Raw genomic sequence first — 17009 nt, forward strand, 5'->3', positions numbered from 1 at the left:
CGTCCCCGTCCCCCCAGTATACGGCCAGAACCATGGACCCGGTACTTGTGGTTCGGACTGTCTCCAACCAGCCATAATGTTGTGAGAGTGAAATTATGTCTAAGTCCAGCTTTGGTACATTAGAAGCAACTCTGAAACTTAACCTAAGCGTTTTTCGAAGCTACTTTTTGGCTAACTTCTTATAGGAAGGTCTAGGAGCTCTGAAAATGAATGTGCGCGTCTTTCACTCTTCCCGAGGGACAGAAGAATTTTGTGATATTTTTTATTAAAATGGTGTATAAGGGTATATATATAAATATATTTTATGCACTGTATATGAGCTGGCGATTTCTAAGTCTGTGGTTCCGAGAGGGGGTAACCAGGCTCACTAATAAAGGTCAAGCCACTTGGCTGCCGGAATGCCCTGCTTCAGCACAGACCAGAAAGGCATTGTGATAAGCGTATCCCCGGTATAGTCAGGGGTTAATGGGAGTCGTCCCCGTCCCCCCAGTATACGGCCAGAACCATGGACCCGGTACTTGTGGTTCGGACTGTCTCCAACCAGCCATAATGTTGTGGGAGTGAAATTATGTCTAAGTCCAGCTTTGGTACATTAGAAGCAACTCTGAAACTTAACCTAAGCGTTTTTCGAAGCTACTTTTTGGCTAACTTCTTATAGGAAGGTCTAGGAGCTCTGAAAATGAACGTGCGCGTCTTTCACTCTTCCCGAGGGACGTAGAAGAATTTTGTGATATTTTTTATTAAAATGGTGTATAAGGGTATATATATAAATATATTTTATGCACTGTATATGAGCTGGCGATTTCTAAGTCTGTGGTTCCGAGAGGGGGTAACCAGGCTCACTAATAAAGGTCAAGCCACTTGGCTGCCAGAATGCCCTGCTTCAGCACAGACCAGAAAGGCATTGTGATAAGCGTATCCCCGGTATAGTCAGGGGTTAATGGGAGTCGTCCCCGTCCCCCCAGTATACGGCCAGAACCATGGACCCGGTACTTGTGGTTCGGACTGTCTCCAACCAGCCATAATGTTGTGAGAGTGAAATTATGTCTAAGTCCAGCTTTGGTACATTAGAAGCAACTCTGAAACTTAACCTAAGCGTTTTTCGAAGCTACTTTTTGGCTAACTTCTTATAGGAAGGTCTAGGAGCTCTGAAAATGAACGTGCGCGTCTTTCACTCTTCCCGAGGGACTTAGAAGAATTTTGTGATATTTTTTATTAAAATGGTGTATAAGGGTATATATATAAATATATATTTATGCACTGTATATGAGCTGGCGATTTCTAAGTCTGTGGTTCCGAGAGGGGGTAACCAGGCTCACTAATAAAGGTCAAGCCACTTGGCTGCCAGAATGCCCTGCTTCAGCACAGACCAGAAAGGCATTGTGATAAGCGTATCCCCGGTATAGTCAGGGGTTAATGGGAGTCGTCCCCGTCCCCCCAGTATACGGCCAGAACCATGGACCCGGTACTTGTGGTTCTGACTGTCTCCAACCAGCCATAATGTTGTGAGAGTGAAATTATGTCTAAGTCCAGCTTTGGTACATTAGAAGCAACTCTGAAACTTAACCTAAGCGTTTTTCGAAGCTACTTTTTGGCTAACTTCTTATAGGAAGGTCTAGGAGCTCTGAAAATGAACGTGCGCGTCTTTCACTCTTCCCGAGGGACTTAGAAGAATTTTGTGATATTTTTTATTAAAATGGTGTATAAGGGTATATATATAAATATATTTTATGCACTGTATATGAGCTGGCGATTTCTAAGTCTGTGGTTCCGAGAGGGGGTAACCAGGCTCACTAATAAAGGTCAAGCCACTTGGCTGCCAGAATGCCCTCCTTCAGTACAGACCAGAAAGGCATTGTGATAAGCGTATCCCCGGTATAGTCAGGGGTTAATGGGAGTCGTCCCCGTCCCCCCAGTATACGCCCAGAACCATGGACCCGGTACTTGTGGTTCGGACTGTCTCCAACCAGCCATAATGTTGTGAGAGTGAAATTATGTCTAAGTCCAGCTTTGGTACATTAGAAGCAACTCTGAAACTTAACCTAAGCGTTTTTCGAAGCTACTTTTTGGCTAACTTCTTATAGGAAGGTCTAGGAGCTCTGAAAATGAACGTGCGCGTCTTTCACTCTTCCCGAGGGACTTAGAAGAATTTTGTGATATTTTTTATTAAAATGGTGTATAAGGGTATATATATAAATATATTTTATGCACTGTATATGAGCTGGCTATTTCTAAGTCTGTGGTTCCGAGAGGGGGTAACCAGGCTCACTAATAAAGGTCAAGCCACTTGGCTGCCAGAATGCCCTGCTTCAGCACAGACCAGAAAGGCATTGTGATAAGCGTATCCCCGGTATAGTCAGGGGTTAATGGGAGTCGTCCCCGTCCCCCCAGTATACGGCCAGAACCATGGACCCGGTACTTGTGGTTCGGACTGTCTCCAACCAGCCATAATGTTGTGAGAGTGAAATTATGTCTAAGTCCAGCTTTGGTACATTAGAAGCAACTCTGAAACTTAACCTAAGCGTTTTTCGAAGCTACTTTTTGGCTAACTTCTTATAGGAAGGTCTAGGAGCTCTGAAAATGAACGTGCGCGTCTTTCACTCTTCCCGAGGGACTTAGAAGAATTTTGTGATATTTTTTATTAAAATGGTGTATAAGGGTATATATATATAAATATATTTTATGCACTGTATATGAGCTGGCGATTTCTAAGTCTGTGGTTCCGAGAGGGGGTAACCAGGCTCACTAATAAAGGTCAAGCCACTTGGCTGCCAGAATGCCCTCCTTCAGTACAGACCAGAAAGGCATTGTGATAAGCGTATCCCCGGTATAGTCAGGGGTTAATGGGAGTCGTCCCCGTCCCCCCAGTATACGCCCAGAACCATGGACCCGGTACTTGTGGTTCGGACTGTCTCCAACCAGCCATAATGTTGTGAGAGTGAAATTATGTCTAAGTCCAGCTTTTGTACATTAGAAGCAACTCTGAAACTTAACCTAAGCGTTTTTCGAAGCTACTTTTTGGCTAACTTCTTATAGGAAGGTCTAGGAGCTCTGAAAATGAACGTGCGCGTCTTTCACTCTTCCCGAGGGACTTAGAAGAATTTTGTGATATTTTTTATTAAAATGGTGTATAAGGGTATATATATAAATATATTTTATGCACTGTATATGAGCTGGCGATTTCTAAGTCTGTGGTTCCGAGAGGGGGTAACCAGGCTCACTAATAAAGGTCAAGCCACTTGGCTGCCAGAATGCCCTGCTTCAGCACAGACCAGAAAGGCATTGTGATAAGCGTATCCCCGGTATAGTCAGGGGTTAATGGGAGTCGTCCCCGTCCCCTCAGTATACGGCCAGAACCATGGACCCGGTACTTGTGGTTCGGACTGTCTCCAACCAGCCATAATGTTGTGAGAGTGAAATTATGTCTAAGTCCAGCTTTGGTACATTAGAAGCAACTCTGAAACTTAACCTAAGCGTTTTTCGAAGCTACTTTTTGGCTAACTTCTTATAGGAAGGTCTAGGAGCTCTGAAAATGAACGTGCGCGTCTTTCACTCTTCCCGAGGGACTTAGAAGAATTTTGTGATATTTTTTATTAAAATGGTGTATAAGGGTATATATATAAATATATTTTATGCACTGTATATGAGCTGGCTATTTCTAAGTCTGTGGTTCCGAGAGGGGGTAACCAGGCTCACTAATAAAGGTCAAGCCACTTGGCTGCCAGAATGCCCTCCTTCAGCACAGACCAGAAAGGCATTGTGATAAGCGTATCCCCGGTATAGTCAGGGGTTAATGGGAGTCGTCCACGTCCCCTCAGTATACGGCCAGAACCATGGACCCGGTACTTGTGGTTCGGACTGTCTCCAACCAGCCATAATGTTGTGAGAGTGAAATTATGTCTAAGTCCAGCTTTGGTACATTAGAAGCAACTCTGAAACTTAACCTAAGCATTTTTCGAAGCTACTTTTTGGCTAACTTCTTAGAGGAAGGTCTAGGAGCTCTGAAAATGAACGTGCGCGTCTTTCACTCTTTTCGAGGGACTTAGAAGAATTTTGTGATATTTTTTATTAAAATGGTGTATAAGGGTATACAGTATATATAAATATATATTTATGCACTGTATATGAGCTGGCGATTTCTAAGTCTGTGGTTCCGAGAGGGGGTAACCAGGCTCACTAATAAAGGTCAAGCCACTTGGCTGCCAGAATGCCCTGCTTCAGCACAGACCAGAAAGGCATTGTGATAAGCGTATCCCCGGTATAGTCAGGGGTTAATGGGAGTCGTCCCCGTCCCCCAGTATAGGGCCAGAACCATGGACCCGGTACTTGTGGTTCGGACTGTCTCCAACCAGCCATAATGTTGTGAGAGTGAAATTATGTCTAAGTCCAGCTTTGGTACATTAGAAGCAACTCTGAAACTTAACCTAAGCGTTTTTCGAAGCTACTTTTTGGCTAACTTCTTATAGGAAGGTCTAGGAGCTCTGAAAATGAACGTGCGCGTCTTTCACTCTTCCCGAGGGACTTAGAAGAATTTTGTGATATTTTTTATTAAAATGGTGTATAAGGGTATATATATAAATATATTTTATGCACTGTATATGAGCTGGCGATTTCTAAGTCTGTGGTTCCGAGAGGGGGTAACCAGGCTCACTAATAAAGGTCAAGCCACTTGGCTGCCAGAATGCCCTGCTTCAGCACAGACCAGAAAGGCATTGTGATAAGCGTATCCCCGGTATAGTCAGGGGTTAATGGGAGTCGTCCCCGTCCCCCAGTATAGGGCCAGAACCATGGACCCGGTACTTGTGGTTCGGACTGTCTCCAACCAGCCATAATGTTGTGAGAGTGAAATTATGTCTAAGTCCAGCTTTGGTACATTAGAAGCAACTCTGAAACTTAACCTAAGCGTTTTTCGAAGCTACTTTTTGGCTAACTTCTTATAGGAAGGTCTAGGAGCTCTGAAAATGAACGTGCGCGTCTTTCACTCTTCCCGAGGGACTTAGAAGAATTTTGTGATATTTTTTATTAAAATGGTGTATAAGGGTATATATATAAATATATTTTATGCACTGTATATGAGCTGGCGATTTCTAAGTCTGTGGTTCCGAGAGGGGGTAACCAGGCTCACTAATAAAGGTCAAGCCACTTGGCTGCCAGAATGCCCTGCTTCAGCACAGACCAGAAAGGCATTGTGATAAGCGTATCCCCGGTATAGTCAGGGGTTAATGGGAGTCGTCCCCGTCCCCCCAGTATACGGCCAGAACCATGGACCCTGTACTTGTGGTTCTGACTGTCTCCAACCAGCCATAATGTTGTGAGAGTGAAATTATGTCTAAGTCCAGCTTTGGTACATTAGAAGCAACTCTGAAACTTAACCTAAGCGTTTTTCGAAGCTACTTTTTGGCTAACTTCTTATAGGAAGGTCTAGGAGCTCTGAAAATGAACGTGCGCGTCTTTCTCTCTTCCCGAGGGACTTAGAAGAATTTTGTGATATTTTTTATTAAAATGGTGTATAAGGGTATATATATAAATATATTTTATGCACTGTATATGAGCTGGCGATTTCTAAGTCTGTGGTTCCGAGAGGGGGTAACCAGGCTCACTAATAAAGGTCAAGCCACTTGGCTGCCGGAATGCCCTGCTTCAGCACAGACCAGAAAGGCATTGTGATAAGCGTATGTCTAAGTCCAGCTTTGGTACATTAGAAGCAACTCTGAAACTTAACCTAAGCGTTTTTCGAAGCTACTTTTTGGCTAACTTCTTATAGGAAGGTCTAGGAGCTCTGAAAATGAACGTGCGCGTCTTTCACTCTTCCCGAGGGACTTAGAAGAATTTTGTGATATTTTTTATTAAAATGGTGTATAAGGGTATTTATATAAATATATTTTATGCACTGTATATGAGCTGGCGATTTTAAAGTCTGTGGTTCCGAGAGGGGGTAACCAGGCTCACTAATAAAGGTCAAGCCACTTGGCTGCCAGAATGCCCTGCTTCAGCACAGACCAGAAAGGCATTGTGATAAGCGTATCCCCGGTATAGTCAGGGGTTAATGGGAGTCGTCCCCGTCCCCCCAGTATACGGCCAGAACCATGGACCGGTACTTGTGGTTCGGACTGTCTCCAACCAGCCATAATGTTGTGAGAGTGAAATTATGTCTAAGTCCAGCTTTGGTACATTAGAAGCAACTCTGAAACTTAACCTAAGCGTTTTTCGAAGCTACTTTTTGGCTAACTTCTTATAGGAAGGTCTAGGAGCTCTGAAAATGAACGTGCGCGTCTTTCACTCTTCCCGAGGGACTTAGAAGAATTTTGTGATATTTTTTATTAAAATGGTGTATAAGGGTATATATATAAATATATTTTATGCACTGTATATGAGCTGGCGATTTCTAAGTCTGTGGTTCCGAGAGGGGGTAACCAGGCTCACTAATAAAGGTCAAGCCACTTGGCTGCCAGAATGCCCTGCTTCAGCACAGACCAGAAAGGCATTGTGATAAGCGTATCCCCGGTATAGTCAGGGGTTAATGGGAGTCGTCCCCGTCCCCCCAGTATACGGCCAGAACCATGGACCCGGTACTTGTGGTTCGGACTGTCTCCAACCAGCCATAATGTTGTGAGAGTGAAATTATGTCTAAGTCCAGCTTTGGTACATTAGAAGCAACTCTGAAACTTAACCTAAGCGTTTTTCGAAGCTACTTTTTGGCTAACTTCTTATAGGAAGGTCTAGGAGCTCTGAAAATGAATGTGCGCGTCTTTCACTCTTCCCGAGGGACAGAAGAATTTTGTGATATTTTTTATTAAAATGGTGTATAAGGGTATATATATAAATATATTTTATGCACTGTATATGAGCTGGCGATTTCTAAGTCTGTGGTTCCGAGAGGGGGTAACCAGGCTCACTAATAAAGGTCAAGCCACTTGGCTGCCGGAATGCCCTGCTTCAGCACAGACCAGAAAGGCATTGTGATAAGCGTATCCCCGGTATAGTCAGGGGTTAATGGGAGTCGTCCCCGTCCCCCCAGTATACGGCCAGAACCATGGACCCGGTACTTGTGGTTCGGACTGTCTCCAACCAGCCATAATGTTGTGAGAGTGAAATTATGTCTAAGTCCAGCTTTGGTACATTAGAAGCAACTCTGAAACTTAACCTAAGCGTTTTTCGAAGCTACTTTTTGGCTAACTTCTTATAGGAAGGTCTAGGAGCTCTGAAAATGAACGTGCGCGTCTTTCACTCTTCCCGAGGGACTTAGAAGAATTTTGTGATATTTTTTATTAAAATGGTGTATAAGGGTATATATAAATATATATTTATGCACTGTATATGAGCTGGCGATTTCTAAGTCTGTGGTTCCGAGAGGGGGTAACCAGGCTCACTAATAAAGGTCAAGCCACTTGGCTGCCAGAATGCCCTGCTTCAGCACAGACCAGAAAGGCATTGTGATAAGCGTATCCCCGGTATAGTCAGGGGTTAATGGGAGTCGTCCCCGTCCCCCCAGTATACGGCCAGAACCATGGACCCTGTACTTGTGGTTCTGACTGTCTCCAACCAGCCATAATGTTGTGAGAGTGAAATTATGTCTAAGTCCAGCTTTGGTACATTAGAAGCAACTCTGAAACTTAACCTAAGCGTTTTTCGAAGCTACTTTTTGGCTAACTTCTTATAGGAAGGTCTAGGAGCTCTGAAAATGAACGTGCGCGTCTTTCTCTCTTCCCGAGGGACTTAGAAGAATTTTGTGATATTTTTTATTAAAATGGTGTATAAGGGTATATATATAAATATATTTTATGCACTGTATATGAGCTGGCGATTTCTAAGTCTGTGGTTCCGAGAGGGGGTAACCAGGCTCACTAATAAAGGTCAAGCCACTTGGCTGCCGGAATGCCCTGCTTCAGCACAGACCAGAAAGGCATTGTGATAAGCGTATCCCCGGTATAGTCAGGGGTTAATGGGAGTCGTCCCCGTCCCCCCAGTATACGGCCAGAACCATGGACCGGTACTTGTGGTTCGGACTGTCTCCAACCAGCCATAATGTTGTGAGAGTGAAATTATGTCTAAGTCCAGCTTTGGTACATTAGAAGCTACTCTGAAACTTAACCTAAGCGTTTTTCGAAGCTACTTTTTGGCTAACTTCTTATAGGAAGGTCTAGGAGCTCTGAAAATGAACGTGCGCGTCTTTCACTCTTCCCGAGGGACTTAGAAGAATTTTGTGATATTTTTTATTAAAATGGTGTATAAGGGTATATATATAAATATATTTTATGCACTGTATATGAGCTGGCGATTTCTAAGTCTGTGGTTCCGAGAGGGGGTAACCAGGCTCACTAATAAAGGTCAAGCCACTTGGCTGCCAGAATGCCCTGCTTCAGCACAGACCAGAAAGGCATTGTGATAAGCGTATCCCCGGTATAGTCAGGGGTTAATGGGAGTCGTCCCCGTCCCCCCAGTATACGGCCAGAACCATGGACCCGGTACTTGTGGTTCGGACTGTCTCCAACCAGCCATAATGTTGTGAGAGTGAAATTATGTCTAAGTCCAGCTTTGGTACATTAGAAGCAACTCTGAAACTTAACCTAAGCGTTTTTCGAAGCTACTTTTTGGCTAACTTCTTATAGGAAGGTCTAGGAGCTCTGAAAATGAATGTGCGCGTCTTTCACTCTTCCCGAGGGACAGAAGAATTTTGTGATATTTTTTATTAAAATGGTGTATAAGGGTATATATATAAATATATTTTATGCACTGTATATGAGCTGGCGATTTCTAAGTCTGTGGTTCCGAGAGGGGGTAACCAGGCTCACTAATAAAGGTCAAGCCACTTGGCTGCCGGAATGCCCTGCTTCAGCACAGACCAGAAAGGCATTGTGATAAGCGTATCCCCGGTATAGTCAGGGGTTAATGGGAGTCGTCCCCGTCCCCCCAGTATACGGCCAGAACCATGGACCCGGTACTTGTGGTTCGGACTGTCTCCAACCAGCCATAATGTTGTGGGAGTGAAATTATGTCTAAGTCCAGCTTTGGTACATTAGAAGCAACTCTGAAACTTAACCTAAGCGTTTTTCGAAGCTACTTTTTGGCTAACTTCTTATAGGAAGGTCTAGGAGCTCTGAAAATGAACGTGCGCGTCTTTCACTCTTCCCGAGGGACGTAGAAGAATTTTGTGATATTTTTTATTAAAATGGTGTATAAGGGTATATATATAAATATATTTTATGCACTGTATATGAGCTGGCGATTTCTAAGTCTGTGGTTCCGAGAGGGGGTAACCAGGCTCACTAATAAAGGTCAAGCCACTTGGCTGCCAGAATGCCCTGCTTCAGCACAGACCAGAAAGGCATTGTGATAAGCGTATCCCCGGTATAGTCAGGGGTTAATGGGAGTCGTCCCCGTCCCCCCAGTATACGGCCAGAACCATGGACCCGGTACTTGTGGTTCGGACTGTCTCCAACCAGCCATAATGTTGTGAGAGTGAAATTATGTCTAAGTCCAGCTTTGGTACATTAGAAGCAACTCTGAAACTTAACCTAAGCGTTTTTCGAAGCTACTTTTTGGCTAACTTCTTATAGGAAGGTCTAGGAGCTCTGAAAATGAACGTGCGCGTCTTTCACTCTTCCCGAGGGACTTAGAAGAATTTTGTGATATTTTTTATTAAAATGGTGTATAAGGGTATATATATAAATATATATTTATGCACTGTATATGAGCTGGCGATTTCTAAGTCTGTGGTTCCGAGAGGGGGTAACCAGGCTCACTAATAAAGGTCAAGCCACTTGGCTGCCAGAATGCCCTGCTTCAGCACAGACCAGAAAGGCATTGTGATAAGCGTATCCCCGGTATAGTCAGGGGTTAATGGGAGTCGTCCCCGTCCCCCCAGTATACGGCCAGAACCATGGACCCGGTACTTGTGGTTCTGACTGTCTCCAACCAGCCATAATGTTGTGAGAGTGAAATTATGTCTAAGTCCAGCTTTGGTACATTAGAAGCAACTCTGAAACTTAACCTAAGCGTTTTTCGAAGCTACTTTTTGGCTAACTTCTTATAGGAAGGTCTAGGAGCTCTGAAAATGAACGTGCGCGTCTTTCACTCTTCCCGAGGGACTTAGAAGAATTTTGTGATATTTTTTATTAAAATGGTGTATAAGGGTATATATATAAATATATTTTATGCACTGTATATGAGCTGGCGATTTCTAAGTCTGTGGTTCCGAGAGGGGGTAACCAGGCTCACTAATAAAGGTCAAGCCACTTGGCTGCCAGAATGCCCTCCTTCAGTACAGACCAGAAAGGCATTGTGATAAGCGTATCCCCGGTATAGTCAGGGGTTAATGGGAGTCGTCCCCGTCCCCCCAGTATACGCCCAGAACCATGGACCCGGTACTTGTGGTTCGGACTGTCTCCAACCAGCCATAATGTTGTGAGAGTGAAATTATGTCTAAGTCCAGCTTTGGTACATTAGAAGCAACTCTGAAACTTAACCTAAGCGTTTTTCGAAGCTACTTTTTGGCTAACTTCTTATAGGAAGGTCTAGGAGCTCTGAAAATGAACGTGCGCGTCTTTCACTCTTCCCGAGGGACTTAGAAGAATTTTGTGATATTTTTTATTAAAATGGTGTATAAGGGTATATATATAAATATATTTTATGCACTGTATATGAGCTGGCTATTTCTAAGTCTGTGGTTCCGAGAGGGGGTAACCAGGCTCACTAATAAAGGTCAAGCCACTTGGCTGCCAGAATGCCCTGCTTCAGCACAGACCAGAAAGGCATTGTGATAAGCGTATCCCCGGTATAGTCAGGGGTTAATGGGAGTCGTCCCCGTCCCCCCAGTATACGGCCAGAACCATGGACCCGGTACTTGTGGTTCGGACTGTCTCCAACCAGCCATAATGTTGTGAGAGTGAAATTATGTCTAAGTCCAGCTTTGGTACATTAGAAGCAACTCTGAAACTTAACCTAAGCGTTTTTCGAAGCTACTTTTTGGCTAACTTCTTATAGGAAGGTCTAGGAGCTCTGAAAATGAACGTGCGCGTCTTTCACTCTTCCCGAGGGACTTAGAAGAATTTTGTGATATTTTTTATTAAAATGGTGTATAAGGGTATATATATAAATATATTTTATGCACTGTATATGAGCTGGCGATTTCTAAGTCTGTGGTTCCGAGAGGGGGTAACCAGGCTCACTAATAAAGGTCAAGCCACTTGGCTGCCAGAATGCCCTGCTTCAGCACAGACCAGAAAGGCATTGTGATAAGCGTATCCCCGGTATAGTCAGGGGTTAATGGGAGTCGTCCCCGTCCCCTCAGTATACGGCCAGAACCATGGACCCGGTACTTGTGGTTCGGACTGTCTCCAACCAGCCATAATGTTGTGAGAGTGAAATTATGTCTAAGTCCAGCTTTGGTACATTAGAAGCAACTCTGAAACTTAACCTAAGCGTTTTTCGAAGCTACTTTTTGGCTAACTTCTTATAGGAAGGTCTAGGAGCTCTGAAAATGAACGTGCGCGTCTTTCACTCTTCCCGAGGGACTTAGAAGAATTTTGTGATATTTTTTATTAAAATGGTGTATAAGGGTATATATATAAATATATTTTATGCACTGTATATGAGCTGGCGATTTCTAAGTCTGTGGTTCCGAGAGGGGGTAACCAGGCTCACTAATAAAGGTCAAGCCACTTGGCTGCCAGAATGCCCTGCTTCAGCACAGACCAGAAAGGCATTGTGATAAGCGTATCCCCGGTATAGTCAGGGGTTAATGGGAGTCGTCCCCGTCCCCCCAGTATACGGCCAGAACCATGGACCCGGTACTTGTGGTTCGGACTGTCTCCAACCAGCCATAATGTTGTGAGAGTGAAATTATGTCTAAGTCCAGCTTTGGTACATTAGAAGCAACTCTGAAACTTAACCTAAGCGTTTTTCGAAGCTACTTTTTGGCTAACTTCTTATAGGAAGGTCTAGGAGCTCTGAAAATGAATGTGCGCGTCTTTCACTCTTCCCGAGGGACAGAAGAATTTTGTGATATTTTTTATTAAAATGGTGTATAAGGGTATATATATAAATATATTTTATGCACTGTATATGAGCTGGCGATTTCTAAGTCTGTGGTTCCGAGAGGGGGTAACCAGGCTCACTAATAAAGGTCAAGCCACTTGGCTGCCGGAATGCCCTGCTTCAGCACAGACCAGAAAGGCATTGTGATAAGCGTATCCCCGGTATAGTCAGGGGTTAATGGGAGTCGTCCCCGTCCCCCCAGTATACGGCCAGAACCATGGACCCGGTACTTGTGGTTCGGACTGTCTCCAACCAGCCATAATGTTGTGGGAGTGAAATTATGTCTAAGTCCAGCTTTGGTACATTAGAAGCAACTCTGAAACTTAACCTAAGCGTTTTTCGAAGCTACTTTTTGGCTAACTTCTTATAGGAAGGTCTAGGAGCTCTGAAAATGAACGTGCGCGTCTTTCACTCTTCCCGAGGGACGTAGAAGAATTTTGTGATATTTTTTATTAAAATGGTGTATAAGGGTATATATATAAATATATTTTATGCACTGTATATGAGCTGGCGATTTCTAAGTCTGTGGTTCCGAGAGGGGGTAACCAGGCTCACTAATAAAGGTCAAGCCACTTGGCTGCCAGAATGCCCTGCTTCAGCACAGACCAGAAAGGCATTGTGATAAGCGTATCCCCGGTATAGTCAGGGGTTAATGGGAGTCGTCCCCGTCCCCCCAGTATACGGCCAGAACCATGGACCCGGTACTTGTGGTTCGGACTGTCTCCAACCAGCCATAATGTTGTGAGAGTGAAATTATGTCTAAGTCCAGCTTTGGTACATTAGAAGCAACTCTGAAACTTAACCTAAGCGTTTTTCGAAGCTACTTTTTGGCTAACTTCTTATAGGAAGGTCTAGGAGCTCTGAAAATGAACGTGCGCGTCTTTCACTCTTCCCGAGGGACTTAGAAGAATTTTGTGATATTTTTTATTAAAATGGTGTATAAGGGTATATATATAAATATATATTTATGCACTGTATATGAGCTGGCGATTTCTAAGTCTGTGGTTCCGAGAGGGGGTAACCAGGCTCACTAATAAAGGTCAAGCCACTTGGCTGCCAGAATGCCCTGCTTCAGCACAGACCAGAAAGGCATTGTGATAAGCGTATCCCCGGTATAGTCAGGGGTTAATGGGAGTCGTCCCCGTCCCCCCAGTATACGGCCAGAACCATGGACCCGGTACTTGTGGTTCTGACTGTCTCCAACCAGCCATAATGTTGTGAGAGTGAAATTATGTCTAAGTCCAGCTTTGGTACATTAGAAGCAACTCTGAAACTTAACCTAAGCGTTTTTCGAAGCTACTTTTTGGCTAACTTCTTATAGGAAGGTCTAGGAGCTCTGAAAATGAACGTGCGCGTCTTTCACTCTTCCCGAGGGACTTAGAAGAATTTTGTGATATTTTTTATTAAAATGGTGTATAAGGGTATATATATAAATATATTTTATGCACTGTATATGAGCTGGCGATTTCTAAGTCTGTGGTTCCGAGAGGGGGTAACCAGGCTCACTAATAAAGGTCAAGCCACTTGGCTGCCAGAATGCCCTCCTTCAGTACAGACCAGAAAGGCATTGTGATAAGCGTATCCCCGGTATAGTCAGGGGTTAATGGGAGTCGTCCCCGTCCCCCCAGTATACGCCCAGAACCATGGACCCGGTACTTGTGGTTCGGACTGTCTCCAACCAGCCATAATGTTGTGAGAGTGAAATTATGTCTAAGTCCAGCTTTGGTACATTAGAAGCAACTCTGAAACTTAACCTAAGCGTTTTTCGAAGCTACTTTTTGGCTAACTTCTTATAGGAAGGTCTAGGAGCTCTGAAAATGAACGTGCGCGTCTTTCACTCTTCCCGAGGGACTTAGAAGAATTTTGTGATATTTTTTATTAAAATGGTGTATAAGGGTATATATATAAATATATTTTATGCACTGTATATGAGCTGGCTATTTCTAAGTCTGTGGTTCCGAGAGGGGGTAACCAGGCTCACTAATAAAGGTCAAGCCACTTGGCTGCCAGAATGCCCTGCTTCAGCACAGACCAGAAAGGCATTGTGATAAGCGTATCCCCGGTATAGTCAGGGGTTAATGGGAGTCGTCCCCGTCCCCCCAGTATACGGCCAGAACCATGGACCCGGTACTTGTGGTTCGGACTGTCTCCAACCAGCCATAATGTTGTGAGAGTGAAATTATGTCTAAGTCCAGCTTTGGTACATTAGAAGCAACTCTGAAACTTAACCTAAGCGTTTTTCGAAGCTACTTTTTGGCTAACTTCTTATAGGAAGGTCTAGGAGCTCTGAAAATGAACGTGCGCGTCTTTCACTCTTCCCGAGGGACTTAGAAGAATTTTGTGATATTTTTTATTAAAATGGTGTATAAGGGTATATATATAAATATATTTTATGCACTGTATATGAGCTGGCGATTTCTAAGTCTGTGGTTCCGAGAGGGGGTAACCAGGCTCACTAATAAAGGTCAAGCCACTTGGCTGCCAGAATGCCCTGCTTCAGCACAGACCAGAAAGGCATTGTGATAAGCGTATCCCCGGTATAGTCAGGGGTTAATGGGAGTCGTCCCCGTCCCCTCAGTATACGGCCAGAACCATGGACCCGGTACTTGTGGTTCGGACTGTCTCCAACCAGCCATAATGTTGTGAGAGTGAAATTATGTCTAAGTCCAGCTTTGGTACATTAGAAGCAACTCTGAAACTTAACCTAAGCGTTTTTCGAAGCTACTTTTTGGCTAACTTCTTATAGGAAGGTCTAGGAGCTCTGAAAATGAACGTGCGCGTCTTTCACTCTTCCCGAGGGACTTAGAAGAATTTTGTGATATTTTTTATTAAAATGGTGTATAAGGGTATATATATAAATATATTTTATGCACTGTATATGAGCTGGCTATTTCTAAGTCTGTGGTTCCGAGAGGGGGTAACCAGGCTCACTAATAAAGGTCAAGCCACTTGGCTGCCAGAATGCCCTCCTTCAGCACAGACCAGAAAGGCATTGTGATAAGCGTATCCCCGGTATAGTCAGGGGTTAATGGGAGTCGTCCACGTCCCCTCAGTATACGGCCAGAACCATGGACCCGGTACTTGTGGTTCGGACTGTCTCCAACCAGCCATAATGTTGTGAGAGTGAAATTATGTCTAAGTCCAGCTTTGGTACATTAGAAGCAACTCTGAAACTTAACCTAAGCATTTTTCGAAGCTACTTTTTGGCTAACTTCTTATAGGAAGGTCTAGGAGCTCTGAAAATGAACGTGCGCGTCTTTCACTCTTTTCGAGGGACTTAGAAGAATTTTGTGATATTTTTTATTAAAATGGTGTATAAGGGTATATATATAAATATATATTTATGCACTGTATATGAGCTGGCGATTTCTAAGTCTGTGGTTCCGAGAGGGGGTAACCAGGCTCACTAATAAAGGTCAAGCCACTTGGCTGCCAGAATGCCCTGCTTCAGCACAGACCAGAAAGGCATTGTGATAAGCGTATCCCCGGTATAGTCAGGGGTTAATGGGAGTCGTCCCCGTCCCCCAGTATAGGGCCAGAACCATGGACCCGGTACTTGTGGTTCGGACTGTCTCCAACCAGCCATAATGTTGTGAGAGTGAAATTATGTCTAAGTCCAGCTTTGGTACATTAGAAGCAACTCTGAAACTTAACCTAAGCGTTTTTCGAAGCTACTTTTTGGCTAACTTCTTATAGGAAGGTCTAGGAGCTCTGAAAATGAACGTGCGCGTCTTTCACTCTTCCCGAGGGACTTAGAAGAATTTTGTGATATTTTTTATTAAAATGGTGTATAAGGGTATATATATAAATATATTTTATGCACTGTATATGAGCTGGCGATTTCTAAGTCTGTGGTTCCGAGAGGGGGTAACCAGGCTCACTAATAAAGGTCAAGCCACTTGGCTGCCAGAATGCCCTGCTTCAGCACAGACCAGAAAGGCATTGTGATAAGCGTATCCCCGGTATAGTCAGGGGTTAATGGGAGTCGTCCCCGTCCCCCAGTATAGGGCCAGAACCATGGACCCGGTACTTGTGGTTCGGACTGTCTCCAACCAGCCATAATGTTGTGAGAGTGAAATTATGTCTAAGTCCAGCTTTGGTACATTAGAAGCAACTCTGAAACTTAACCTAAGCGTTTTTCGAAGCTACTTTTTGGCTAACTTCTTATAGGAAGGTCTAGGAGCTCTGAAAATGAACGTGCGCGTCTTTCACTCTTCCCGAGGGACTTAGAAGAATTTTGTGATATTTTTTATTAAAATGGTGTATAAGGGTATATATATAAATATATTTTATGCACTGTATATGAGCTGGCGATTTCTAAGTCTGTGGTTCCGAGAGGGGGTAACCAGGCTCACTAATAAAGGTCAAGCCACTTGGCTGCCAGAATGCCCTCCTTCAGCACAGACCAGAAAGGCATTGTGATAAGCGTATCCCCGGTATAGTCAGGGGTTAATGGGAGTCGTCCCCGTCCCCCCAGTATACGGCCAGAACCATGGACCCGGTACTTGTGGTTCGGACTGTCTCCAACCAGCCATAATGTTGTGAGAGTGAAATTATGTCTAAGTCCAGCTTTGGTACATTAGAAGCAACTCTGAAACTTAACCTAAGCGTTTTTCGAAGCTACTTTTTGGCTAACTTCTTATAGGAAGGTCTAGGAGCTCTGAAAATGAACGTGCGCGTCTTTCACTCTTCCCGAGGGACTTAGAAGAATTTTGTGATATTTTTTATTAAAATGGTGTATAAGGGTATATATATATAAATATATTTTATGCACTGTATATGAGCTGGCGATTTCTAAGTCTGTGGTTCCGAGAGGGGGTAACCAGGCTCACTAATAAAGGTCAAGCCACTTGGCTGCCAGAATGCCCTCCTTCAGTACAGACCAGAAAGGCATTGTGATAAGCGTATCCCCGGTATAGTCAGGGGTTAATGGGAGTCGTCCCCGTCCCCCCAGTATACGCCCAGAACCATGG

This window comes from Ascaphus truei, chromosome 19, assembly GCF_040206685.1.
Source record: "Ascaphus truei isolate aAscTru1 chromosome 19, aAscTru1.hap1, whole genome shotgun sequence".
NCBI classification, from domain to species: Eukaryota; Metazoa; Chordata; class Amphibia; order Anura; family Ascaphidae; genus Ascaphus; species Ascaphus truei.